The sequence below is a fragment of the Vulpes lagopus genome, chromosome 6, assembly GCF_018345385.1.
Source record: "Vulpes lagopus strain Blue_001 chromosome 6, ASM1834538v1, whole genome shotgun sequence".
NCBI lineage: Eukaryota > Metazoa > Chordata > Mammalia > Carnivora > Canidae > Vulpes > Vulpes lagopus.
The window spans coordinates 56559618-56572233 of record NC_054829.1 but is presented as its reverse complement, the minus strand read 5'-3'; the positions used below and the strand labels follow the sequence as shown (position 1 = coordinate 56572233).

The following is a 12616-nucleotide window of genomic DNA, read 5'->3' as shown; positions in this document are numbered from 1 at the left end:
ACACTCAACTGACTGAGCCACCCAGGGGCCCCAAGACAACTCTTTCTTTATGAATGTTGAGGAACACAGCTATTACTCAATTACACAAATGATTTCTTGATTCCAAATCATAGTACTACATCTCATCAATTCTAAGATGTTTAGTTTTTTCATATATTAACATTTCTAAAATCATGATGTGTGCCTTCTATCAACAGCATCTTACAACCACTGCCAGCCAGGCCAGTTATGCCTCACATGCAAGACAGAAGCCACTATCCATTTGTGCCTAGTTCATATCCTTAGTGTTATGACCAGACAACATGCAACCCCTTGACATTTCAGCCAACAAATTACATGAAGATGATTTAAACAAAGGTATGAGTCCTGGCCATTTTCAGAAAAGAACACCTTCTGGTAAGATCAAGGTATCTATTTGATACCTCCCATTAAAGTCAAGATGTACAGATTAGGTGTCCAGGAGTTTGGAATAAAATCCCAAAGACAAGAGCAGAGCACTCTGTTAAGAACTGCAGCATCACCAGCACACTGAAAAACACAAAGATAAATAACACTGTGTAGAAAAGGATATTATCAATTATACATGGAACAGTGATTCAGAAGAGTCAGATTCTAAATTTAAAAAGCTATTAGGAATATTATTTTGTTTATATTTTCCTTTTTACAAATGCACAAGAATAAAATATGATAAAATCCACATTACATAAATCTAAAAGAACTCTCTTAATAGCATAAAATAAAAATTATGAAGAAAAAATCCTATCATGGATTAATTGTGAGTCTTTTTTTCCTATGATAAATAAAATTGTTGAGTGTTTTCCAATATATGCATCTTAAAATCAATGGAATTTGGTAAATGCAATGCTGAAGTGCTCATGCTTCCTGTCCTTTCTTGATACTTTCCCCTCTATCTGAGATGCCCTTTTTATTCAACCTTCTGCGCCAGGTCAGATCTTCACGTCTTTTCCATCTCTGGTCTTCATTGTCTTTTCCATCACAATTATTTTTTTCCTCACCTGAATTCTCTGAGTGCCTTCTCAGGACCTACCAGAGCATTTAGCATTTCCTTTATTGTATTATAGTTACTTATGTGTGTTCTTAGCTTCCTCAGCATAGTATATAGAGACTAGAATCCTTAAGGTCCAATTGCATGTCTTATTCAAATCTTACATCCCACTTAGTATACTACTTTGCCCATTCGAATATTTACCAAATGTAGGAAGGCCCTATGGTATATAATGTAACAGGGAGAAGCTTAGCATGTGTGACTCCATGTTGCTTCTGTGATCTACAGATTAGACACTCCCACTTAGCCCTGCATGTAGGCATGTTAATCGTCAAAGGAATTTTGCTTACAGCTAAGATTTGCAAAACCACTCTTTACCTGAAACCTACCTTACCAGAGGAGATAATGAAAATAGCTAGAGTGGGCATCATCCTAATTCCTTCAAGATTGAAGAATGATCATATCTTAGGGGGAATTGAAACCATGCTCCATAGGGTTAAAGAGGTTGAAACCAGCAGAAAATTTAAAGCTTGTTTTTCAGAAAACTGTTTCTGCTTAATCAGCTATTGCAGTTTTTGGACCCACTAACAAATCTACCAGGTATCTCTGCAGAAGCCTAGATTCAAAGTCAACTAATATGGTTTCAGCCTATGAGCAAGCAAGGCCTTGCACGCCTTACTGGAGATAATGTGCCCAAGACCCCTTCCAGTTTATACTAGCTCTTGGAACATGCCCATAGCCCCTTCTTCTTGTCCTAAGATATACTCTTGACATCAGGGGCTGAATTTTGACCCTTTCTGATATTAAGTCTCCACCCCAAAGTCAACACTGGATGTATGTTTGCGCAATGCACAAGCTCCATCTTTCCTCTTGAATAGTCAGTCATAAGTCTCCCCACTCTTGTCATCAATATGTGTGGAATCACAACCCCTAAGACTATAAACTGTTTTTTCTCTTCCCCTTCAGGGAGGCAGATTTGAGTCTTGCTTTCCTGTCTCCTCCTTTGGCTGCCTCTCAAGTAAGTCCTTTCCTTGCTGCAAACCTGATGTCTTAGTGATTAACTTTATTGTGCATCAGGCAGACAGACATGGGTTCAATTATGATAATGTCACATAGATGCCCAGAGAGTGATGTAACATCCTTTAGACCTGGAATGTGGCATATGCTATTTCATAGTAAACTTCCAACTGGGTCGATATACAGCATGAGTGAGAGATGCCAAGGATCATTCTGACCAACACATGCTGTGGTCTGGAAGCAATGCCACAAAGGTGTCAGGTTTTGGTGCCATGTTCAAAGATCCTATGAGATCTTTATGTAGGTGATTGCACACAATTTTTGCCCAAAAGAGATTACCTCTGCTTCTTCTTCAAAGCCCCAAAAAATAAAAGTAAAGGAAGTAACATTAATAAATCCCAAATACTAAAGAAACCTGCTAAAGGAAATGACAGTAAATAGGGTTAACAAATTTTGGAAGATGATAAGCAGATGGACAAGAAATTTTCAGGAATGAGAAACAAAGTCTGCCTCATAGGTGGGATATGGCCCTGGAGTAACAATAGAAGGATTTATTGAAATTCTGCATCAAGAGTGGTTAAAGACCCAGGTCCCCTCCTTCTAGCAGACAGGTTTACTTCTGGAGAGGCTGACAGGAGGAGGTCTGTACTCCAGGCAAATCTACCTTGAAATATAACTAAAACAGGGTGAAAAAGTGGAAATCAGCACTGTAAACAATGGGACCTCTAGCTTCTTTCATTCAGCTCTGAGAATACAGGCTTATATGCCTCCAGAAAAAGGTCAGTAAATTCCTCTTTGGGGAAAGTAATCACCTTCACTTTTTTTTTAAAGGTTTTATTTATTTATTCAAGAGAGACACAGAGAGAGAGGTAGAGACATAGGCAGTGGGAGAAGCAGGCTGCCTAAGGAGAGCCCGATGTGGGACTCGATCCCAGGACCCCGGGATCACAACCTGAGCCAAAGGCAGACGCTCAACCACTGAACCACCCAGGTGCCCCAGTAGTCACCCTCTTAAATATAAGTCTGCTATTAGCTATTTTAAAAGATTATATTTTTACCATTTTGTACATGTATGTTGTTGTTGGCTACCTACACATATATAAGGATGCTGTTGAGATCCAGTTTGAAATTTGAAAATGCATGTGTATCTCCCACTAAATGTTAAGCTCCTTGAGGATAGAGTTCTATCCTATCCATATTTCCAGCCCATAATGTCAATCTTTGCATGTAATAAGTGTTCAGTAGATATTGGTTAAATTTAAAAAGAAAAGTTTTTTTTTTTAAGGGCGCAGGGTGAGGGATAGAGGGAGAGGAAGAAGAAGAGAGAATCTTAAACAGGTTTCACACCCAGCACCAACCCCGACAACTCAGTCTCATGGCCCTGAGATCACAACCTGAGCCGAAATCAAGACTTGGACACTTAACAGACTATGCCACCCAGGCTCTCCTCAACAGAAAACTTCTAAGAATACAATATTAACCGCTATATGGAGTTCAATTCTAAACAACCAAAAGCTGTTCAGCAAAATCTCCTTGCCTCCAACTAAGAAACAAAACCAAAGTGGCCATGAGGGTTTATCAAGTTCACAGTGAGCATAGAACACAAATTTCTTCTCTCAGCCCCCTCCAACGTAGTTATCTGAAGCCCACCATGCATGCTCTGATGAGACTGTAGTGTTAATCTTCATAGTCAAAGCTCAAGGTTTAACGGTTGGTGCCTACACAGTCTGAAAAAATTCTATCATAGTCTCTGCAGTAGCCTGTTTAGCAATATTATGACTACCTTTTAAAAACATTTATTAAAAAAGGGCCCCTGGGTGGCTCATTCAGTTGGGTAGTCTGCCTTTGGTTCAGGTCATGACCCCAGGACTATGCAATCGAACCAGACTCCCCATGTGGCAGGAAGCCTGCTTCATCCTTGGCCCCTCCCCCTGCTCCTATTCTCTCTCTCTCCTTCTCTCTCTCTCTCTCTCTCTCTCTCTCTCTCTCTCTCAAATAAATAAATAAAATCTTAAAAAAAATAAAGAATAAATAAATTTATTAATTTGTTAAAGTTCTTGAAACTTTTCTAATATGTTTCTTTTCCTCAGATAGTTCAATCAATTGCATTAGATGTTATTACTATGAAACAGGTAAGCATGATAATTTAGTACTAAAAAATATAGAAAACTCTTCATAAGACCAAAGTTGAAAATACACTACTTTCATAATTTTATGACATTTCCTGACAAAAAAAGATGGCTCAGTCTCAATTGATTTTATGCTATCAGTTCTGGGAAGACATCTGTGGCTTTCATCATTATCCATTAATATTAGTTGTTGATAAGCATCACTAAGTGATTTTAAGGTTTTATAAAGCAATTGGAGCCTTGGGAGTTCTCCACAGTGCTTTGCATATACCAAGCGTTGGCAACAGTTCGACAACCAGTGGAATTGGTGCCTTTTGCAAGATTGAAATCATGGCAGGTCCAAAAACTAATGCCCAATTCCATTTCACTAGCATCAAAAAATATTTCAACTCTTTCACTGTCACAGGTAGAATGAACTGTGTACTGGCCACATACGGAGGCATTGCTTTGATGGTCTTATATATTAAGGTCTTAAAAAACACCAGCTGTGAAAGCAACATAAATGGATTTTAACCTCTACCTCACCTGTTAAGTTCCCATGCCTGGGGAAGCCAATGTCAACTCATCGTGTGATACTCAATTTGTACAATAAATTATGAACCTAGAAATAAAAAAGAGTTGGCAACAGTTTGACAATGGGGTGGCCAAATCACTGACACCTTTTCTTTAAGCAGAGGTATATCATAAGAGAACAGCAATAGAAGGGGAAAGGTAGAAGCCAAGAATCTTTTCTTCCTATAGATGAGATCAGCTTCACTTAGAGAATAAACTTTTACATTATGATGCAGGGTTGGAAAACAACAACTTCAAAACAAAGGTATGTCCAGGGTTGGCAATTGTAGTTGATCCTCACAACAGCCTTGCCAGTTAGGTATTTTCACCTCTACCTGATGCCCAGAGAGTATGAGTAAGAGGCCAGACTACTGGTGACTGCCTTGAGAACCTCTTCCCTCACCCTCGACAGCCAGTGTGCTGAGACCCAGCTGAGGCTTGCTTTTCTCTAAGCAATCACATAAGAACAGCCTCTCTGAACCCTGCCTCCTTCTCCTGTCTCACTACCAAGGACTCTACTTCTCTAGCAACTCACCAGGTAAAGGCTGTGCATTGTACCATATCCCTCGGAGATGAGAATGTTACAGGAGATTCCTTGCTCCTAACACCTCTTCTAGACCATCACTCCTCCAGTCTCACAGAAAAGTCACTGCCCCTAGGAGGTGCATGCCACCTAAGACACTATCCCTGGCTTTCCATGACCCTGTCATCTACCTACCTCCAAGTCAGACCCATTAAAGGTGAGTGTGAGGATCACTATGTTCCACTCCAACTGCTGAAGAATGATGCAGAAAAAAAAAGTGGGTGTCACCTTGGATACACCGGGAACCACCTGCATCTTGGAGTGCAATCAGCTTTTGGTACATGTACCAGTTTGCTAATGACTGGACTATACAATATAGTCAAGTATCTGGAATGAATTCTATTTGACTAATATAAATCATAGAGATTCCAGTTTCTAATAGCCAGCAACATTTGGAAAAGTTAGACGGACTTTTGTGAATATTATCAGTATTCAGTATCAGTATATCAGTATAATAAAGACATGGTTAAATTCAAACTATCATCTACCATCTGATAAGTGGTCATTTCAAGACCTGGGGAGGTGGCTGAGCAGGAATTGTGAAAGAATGACTACTTGAAATTTGCCAGTCAGCAGCAAGGGCAAGGAGGAGACCTCAAAGGCACACTCACAATAGCAGCAATTCCTCCCTCCCTTCAAACATTTTCTATGTGGCTCTCATTGCCCGGAGGTAGTTATCAATTACTAATATCCTAAAATATTATCCTTTCCTGGCCCCTGTTTCTAGGCTCTATGAAAATATCTATTTCTACTTTTCATAAACATCCTAACAACTATATACCTTTTAAATCTGTAAATTCTAATCTTCAGTTCTTAGCTCAAAAATTTCAAAATAATTCCCTACTTAGAAAGGCAAATCAGATGTACAATATGGTCTTCCAGTGGGGGTAAAAAATAACATACATGTCATATGTTCACAAACATTTAAATGGCATTGTTGTTTGCCTACACGACAGCTGTCCTCTACTGCCTCCATTTCAACATGTATTCAAGTTTTCCCCCACATAGATCATGTAACCCAGCAGAAATTGACCCTATCTCCAGGGGGTGGATTCTGATCATGATAACCCAACCCCCTCATCAGTGATTGGTTAGGAATCCAGCCTTAAACCAATCCACCTGTGGCAGTGCTCCACAATTGCTATTGACCCAGAGACTAACATAAGATTTAAATTGATCCAAATTATTCCATGGCTGCGGTACGTTTTCTCCCTCCTGGTTGGCTATGAATAAGGAGGCATGGGACCCAGATGCTATTGAGATCCATCTAGCCACCATGAGGAAAGACCAGCCAATACATATAGGAAGCAAAACAACAACAAAATCACACGAATCTGACCCAGAGCCCTAATCATGCTGTGCCTAGAGACACCCTACCCTCAGACTTCCTGCTACTAAGGTAATAAATATCTTCACAGATTTAGCTAGCTTGATTTAAGTTTTCCCCCACTTGCAGTTAAAAAGATCCTGATTGATACTATGTATATGTTACAGATGTTTTAAGAAAAAGATAGTTACATATTTAAAGTAAATATCTGAAGGCTACCTTCCAAATAGAGCAAGTTTAACCTCTAGTGAATGGTACTGGGGTGATGGTGTGGGGGCTGATACTGGAATGGGGAAGTTTTATTTTTACCTTATATATTGCTACTCTTCCTTCTCATAGTCAGTAAGTACAATTTTTAATAAAAAACATTTCTAAAAATAAAAAATAATAAATAATAAAAAACATTTCTTAAGAAAGTAGGGTGAGGAGATTGGCTAGTAGATCTTTCAAAAACACGTCCACACCCCAATATTAGGACTTCTTCTTTATTAGTATTCTAAGTGGCTTAAAACTTCCAATTATGAGAGAAAAAGCCATCATACACAAGGTTTATCCTGTCTGCCCAGTCCAAACATCTGTTCACTGAGAAATACTCACCTTCATGTCCCTTTGTCCCTTCCCTTCTCCTCTGCTTTCCCCTCATGCACCCTTACACACACACACACACAGCTCCCAAAATCTATACTTTTACTATCGATACTGATGTGGTGTCCTGGCCACAGCCTCTTAGCCCTGTGATAAACACCTGACCCAGAGATGCTTCCTACCCTTGGATGAAAAGTTTCTCTTCTACTATTAGTCAGACAGAAAAATTTCAGCAGCAAGAAATTAGGTAGTACATAAAGAAGAACTTCCTGATCTAGTTGCTCTGAGATACTAAGAACCTTCATAATCACAGTATGCAGTTAACATCAGGCTTTTTACCTATTATTTATTTCTTTTTAGTTTGAATAACACAAGCCACCCTAATTTTGCTTGAATCCTTCTTATGAATTTTCTTCTTGCTTAAAGAATTAGAAATGTGTTCCTAATACTTGCAACTAAAGTCTTAGGTAAGACAACTATAAAACTGAAGTTTAAGTGTTTACTTAATACTTACATAATTGATGTTCAGGCTTTTTAAATCTCCATTTAGAGGCATAGCCAGTGGAAGGCATAAATGGGAGCATCTGTTTGCCATGGCAGGGATGGTTGGCTTGCAGCTTCTGGCTACATACAGCTCTTCAGTGCCAGATTGATGAAAAAGTAGCCATTCCAAAGAAGACAGGGTAGGGCTTAAGCAAACGAAAGGTCATGCCAGATAATGCTTTTACAAATACCTGAAAAGAAAAATCATGTTTAACTTTAGGTACATACTGTACCCTACCTCATTTCAACAAGGATTTGAAGGAAAGCTACAAAAATGTATGGCATAGTATGATCGTGAATTTTTCAACTTGGCTGGGCCATTATACACAGTTATTCTATAAAGGCACTTTAAATAAAATTAATATTTAAATCAGCAGACTAGAAGTAAAGCGCATTACCCTCCATAATGTGTATGGGCCTCTTCCAATCAGTTGAAGGCCTTAATAAAAAATAAAAAAATAAAAAAGACTGACCTGGATGGACCTAGAAAGTATTAGGAAATAAGTGAAATAAGTCAGACAGAGAAAGACAAATATCATATGATTTCACTTATAATTGGAGTCTAATAAACAAAACAAATGGATAAACAGAAAGCAGAATAAGATCTATGAATACAGAGAACAAACTGGTAGTTGCCAGAGAGGTAAGGGTGGGGAAGATTGGCAAAATGGGTGAAGGGGAGTGGGAGGTACAAGTCTTCAGTTATGAAGTTAATAAATCATGAGACTAAGAGGTACAGCATAGGGAATATAGTCAAAGATATTATAATACCATTGTATGGTGATAGATGGTAGCTATACTGTGGTGAGCCTAGCATAACATATAGAATTAATGAATGATGATGTTGTGCACCTGAAACTAATATAACATCGTATGTCAGCTATACTCAAATTTTAAAAATTAATAACAAAATAGAATAAAAAAGACTAAGCTCCCCAAAGAAGAGGGAATTCTGCCAAAAGACAGCCTTCAGATTTGAACTGCAGCATCATCTCTTGCCTGCGTCTCCAGCCTGCCAGCCTACCCTGCAGATTTTGGACCTGCCAGCCTCCACAATTACCTGAGCCAATTCTAAGAAAGAGAGAGACAGAAACAGACAGGAAGAGAATAGATGTTTGAATTACCTACCTATCACATGAACACTTTCTTGGACTGTTTTTCATACAGTTGTTTAATGTGGTTTAGATAGAGACAGTCCAAACTTTCATATTAGCTCTAGACCTGGCTACAGGGCAGGGACATCTTTTACATTAATACTAAATATAGTACTATGAACTTTATTGAACATGTTTTATCATGTTTTATCAACATGAGGATTATAGAATGGCTGTTAAAGCACTTCTTAGCTGTTTGGGGAAATTATTATTTCCAATATAAACTTTTCCATTCCAACAAGCTATTATGTTTTTCAATTCTGAAATTATATTTAAAATGTACATATAAATTATATTTCATATATACATATGTAAGAATTGCTCCCACTCAACTTCATCACCATCACTTTTTACTAATTGCCTTGTTTACTTGAATTACTTATTCAAAACAGCATTTGATTATTCAAAATAATATTGCTCAATTTTAATTGAATCCTCAAGCTAGCCAGCATGTAGCTCCTCAGCTTGCATGGTAATTCATCAATGCATTCATTATGCATTTCTTATGGATAGGACATGGATTAAAATGAGAGATTTGGTTGAAGCTATGTCTACTTTAGGCAGAAAAAAGAAAGTGAAAATACATGCATAAAGAGACTTTTCTAAAAAGTCTAAATGCTCTACAATATCATATCAGTTATTTTCAACTTCATAGGGCATCTTTTCTGTAGAGAGTTAAAAACATTGATCTGTCTGTACCCCAGGAAGTGAAATTTTTATCTACAACCAACAGGTGAATGACTTGAAGCCCACAACAGCGAATTAGTTGGTCCAAGGCCACAGATGGTTCAGTGGAAGAGAATCTTCCAGAACCCAAAAGGCCAAACCCCTTCTTTGGTCAGTGCACTTTCTGTGACTTATACCACACATTTTTAAGTTTATAAAAGTAATTAGAAGGACTACAACTGCATTTCCATAGAATTTGTATGGTATTGGCACTTGCAAACTGACAGCAGGAGCAGAATTCTGCTCTACATTTAGAATTGGGTTTTTTGGCCAGCACAGTGTTTGTGGTTCTTTTGTTATGGATTTGAATACCTCTAGGCTAAGGTATACTTCCCAGGCCACCAGAATCCTTGCAACTGACTAAAGTCTTTTCTGCACTCCACTCTTTTAGATGTTCTGCTAATACTGAAGGTGTCTGAGTTTAGGTCTTTGATCTATATGGTCAATGTACTCTATTTCCAAATTTAATTTCATCTGAAAGAGAAAGAAAGAGAGAGGTAGGAGGGTCAGAGTGAGAGGGAGAGGGAGTCTCAAGCAGACTCCTTGCTAAGCAGAGAAGAGAGCCCAGTGTGGGGCTCTAACTTACCACGCTGAGATCTCGACCTGAGTCAAAATCAAGAGTCAGGCACTTAACATACTGAGCCACCCAGGAGCCCCTCTAAAATTTAATCCTTATTGTTCTTCATCTTTAAAGCCAATTCTTCCTTTTTCTTCCAATTCAGTCTCACTTTCATAAAATGTGTGTTATCAAATGTATTCATTCAGCAAATAGTTCCTGCATCCTTACTAGTATAGTCTAAGTCAATAAAAAGACAAGGAAGCCTAATAAATGGGAGAAGATATTTGCAAATGATACATCTGATAAGGTGTTAATATCCAAAATATATCAAGAACTTATATAATTCAAAATCAAAAATAATAATAATTGATTAAAAATGGGCAAAGGATCTGAACAGACATTTTTTGAAAATCATACAGCTAGCCAACAGACACATGAAAAGATGCTCAATATCACTAATCATCAGGGAAATGCAAATCAGAACCATAATGAGATATCATATCCCACCTTTCAGAATGGCTAAAATCAAAAACTCAAGAAACAAGCATTGGTAAGAATGTGGAGAAAAAGGAATCCTTGTGCAGTGGGTAGAAATGCAAATTGGTGTAGCCACTGTGGAAAATAGTATGGAAGCTCCTCAAAAAAGTAAAAAATTTTAAAAATTACCATATGATCTAGTAATTCCACTATTGGGTATTTACCCAAAAAAATATGAAAACACTAATTCAAAAAGATATACACTCCTGTTTATTACAGCATTATTTACAATAGCCAAATTATGGAAGCAGCTCTAGCCTTCACCAATAGATGAATGGATAAAGATATAATGGAATATTACTTAGCCATAAAAAATAATGATATTTTTATCATTTGTAACAACGTGAATAGACCTAGAAGGTATAATGCTAAGTGCAAAAAGTCAGAGAAAGACAAATACCATAGGATTTGATTCATATGTGGAATTTAAGAAAAAATAAATGAGGGGCACTTGGGTGGTTCAGTCAGTTAAGTGTCTGCCTTCAGCTCAAGGTCTTGAGCCCTGGGTTCTGGGATCGAGCCCCATGTCAGGCTCCCTGTTAAGCGGGGAATCTGCTTCTCCCTCTTCACACGCCCCTCTTGTGTTTTCTCTCTCTCTCTCTTTCTTAAATAAGTAAATAAAAGCTTTTCTTAAAAAAAAAGTACACTTATAATGAGCACTGAGAAATGTATAGAATTATTGAATCATTATATTGTACACCTGAAACTAATATAACACTGTAGGTTAATTATACTTCAGTTGAACGATAAGAAAAGGATATGGTCCCCAAAAGTATTTGCTAAAACCCAAACTGAGTACAGACTCATTTATACTCTATGTGCTATGCTAGATTTCACAGGTTTTTTCTTTCTTGATATTTCTAGAACTAACAGCTCTGTGGAACAAATATCTTTTTTAGGAGTCTCCCTTCATTTTAAATTTCACCAGAATAGCTAGTATTTCAAGGAATGTGCTTCTCCAAGCTTCTTTTGCAAGCAAACCCTACTCCTTTTTGCAAGCAAGTCTTACCACCTTCCTCCCTTTCCCGCTGTCCTCAACCACATAACAGGTCACATTATGCACTGGAATATAAAACAAACTCACATGAAAAGAAAGTATTCAAACTTTAAATTCTTATGTATTTTAGATCATTGGTTCCCAAGTCTATCTGCTCCTCAAAATCATTTGGGGAGTTTTTTTGTGTTGGAGGGAGGTGGTTAATATAGATTCCCGGGCTCCACTCCAGACCTATCTCAAAATAGAATCTTGAAAGTAGGGTGCAAGAGTCTGAATTTAAAATAAAATTTAATATCTTTAATTAAAAAAAAAAAACCTACCCAGTTACTTTGAAAAGTAGCTGGACTTGAGAACCACTGTTATAAACTGGAAGGACTTAAGAAATTCAGAAACCATAAATCTGTCATGGCTGAGCAGTCAGGGAAAACTGGTGAAAGTGGGGTTTGACTGAGCCACGTAGACTGTCAAGTATAGTAGACTACACATGGACAGCTGTGGAAAGGGCACAGGGTTCTCCAGGAATGAGTAATGACATGACAAAGGGAAGAGGCAACATAAGCTAGTACATCTGTGGCTCTATGAGATGATTAGATTGACCAGAAAGCAGAGAGGGTACAGTGAGAAGTGATAGGAAATAGGTCAGAGAAAGAGGCACCTTACAGTTAGTTTTAATAAGTAATGGCTCAAGATGCAAGATTGATCAGTGGGACCCAAAGAACAGGAGAAAGGGAGTCATGACCCTCCCTGAATTTTAGCCCCATTCTGAACTAACCAGTGGGACCCCCAAGACAGGTGATTCTGGGTTATGATTCTGAACAAAAGGATATTATGCCCCCATTTGTAATTTTCAGCAAAATGAAAAGATAGGACTAAATGGCATGTGAGATTTCTTACAGATGTA

The 12616-nt window shown here is 38.0% G+C and overlaps 1 pseudogene; it reads left to right on the top strand.

Annotated features, from left to right (window-relative positions):
* Positions 1–4482: 4482 nt before the first annotated feature.
* LOC121492779 lies at positions 4483–4654 on the top strand (annotated as a pseudogene).
* The last annotated feature ends 7962 nt before the right edge of the window (positions 4655–12616 follow it).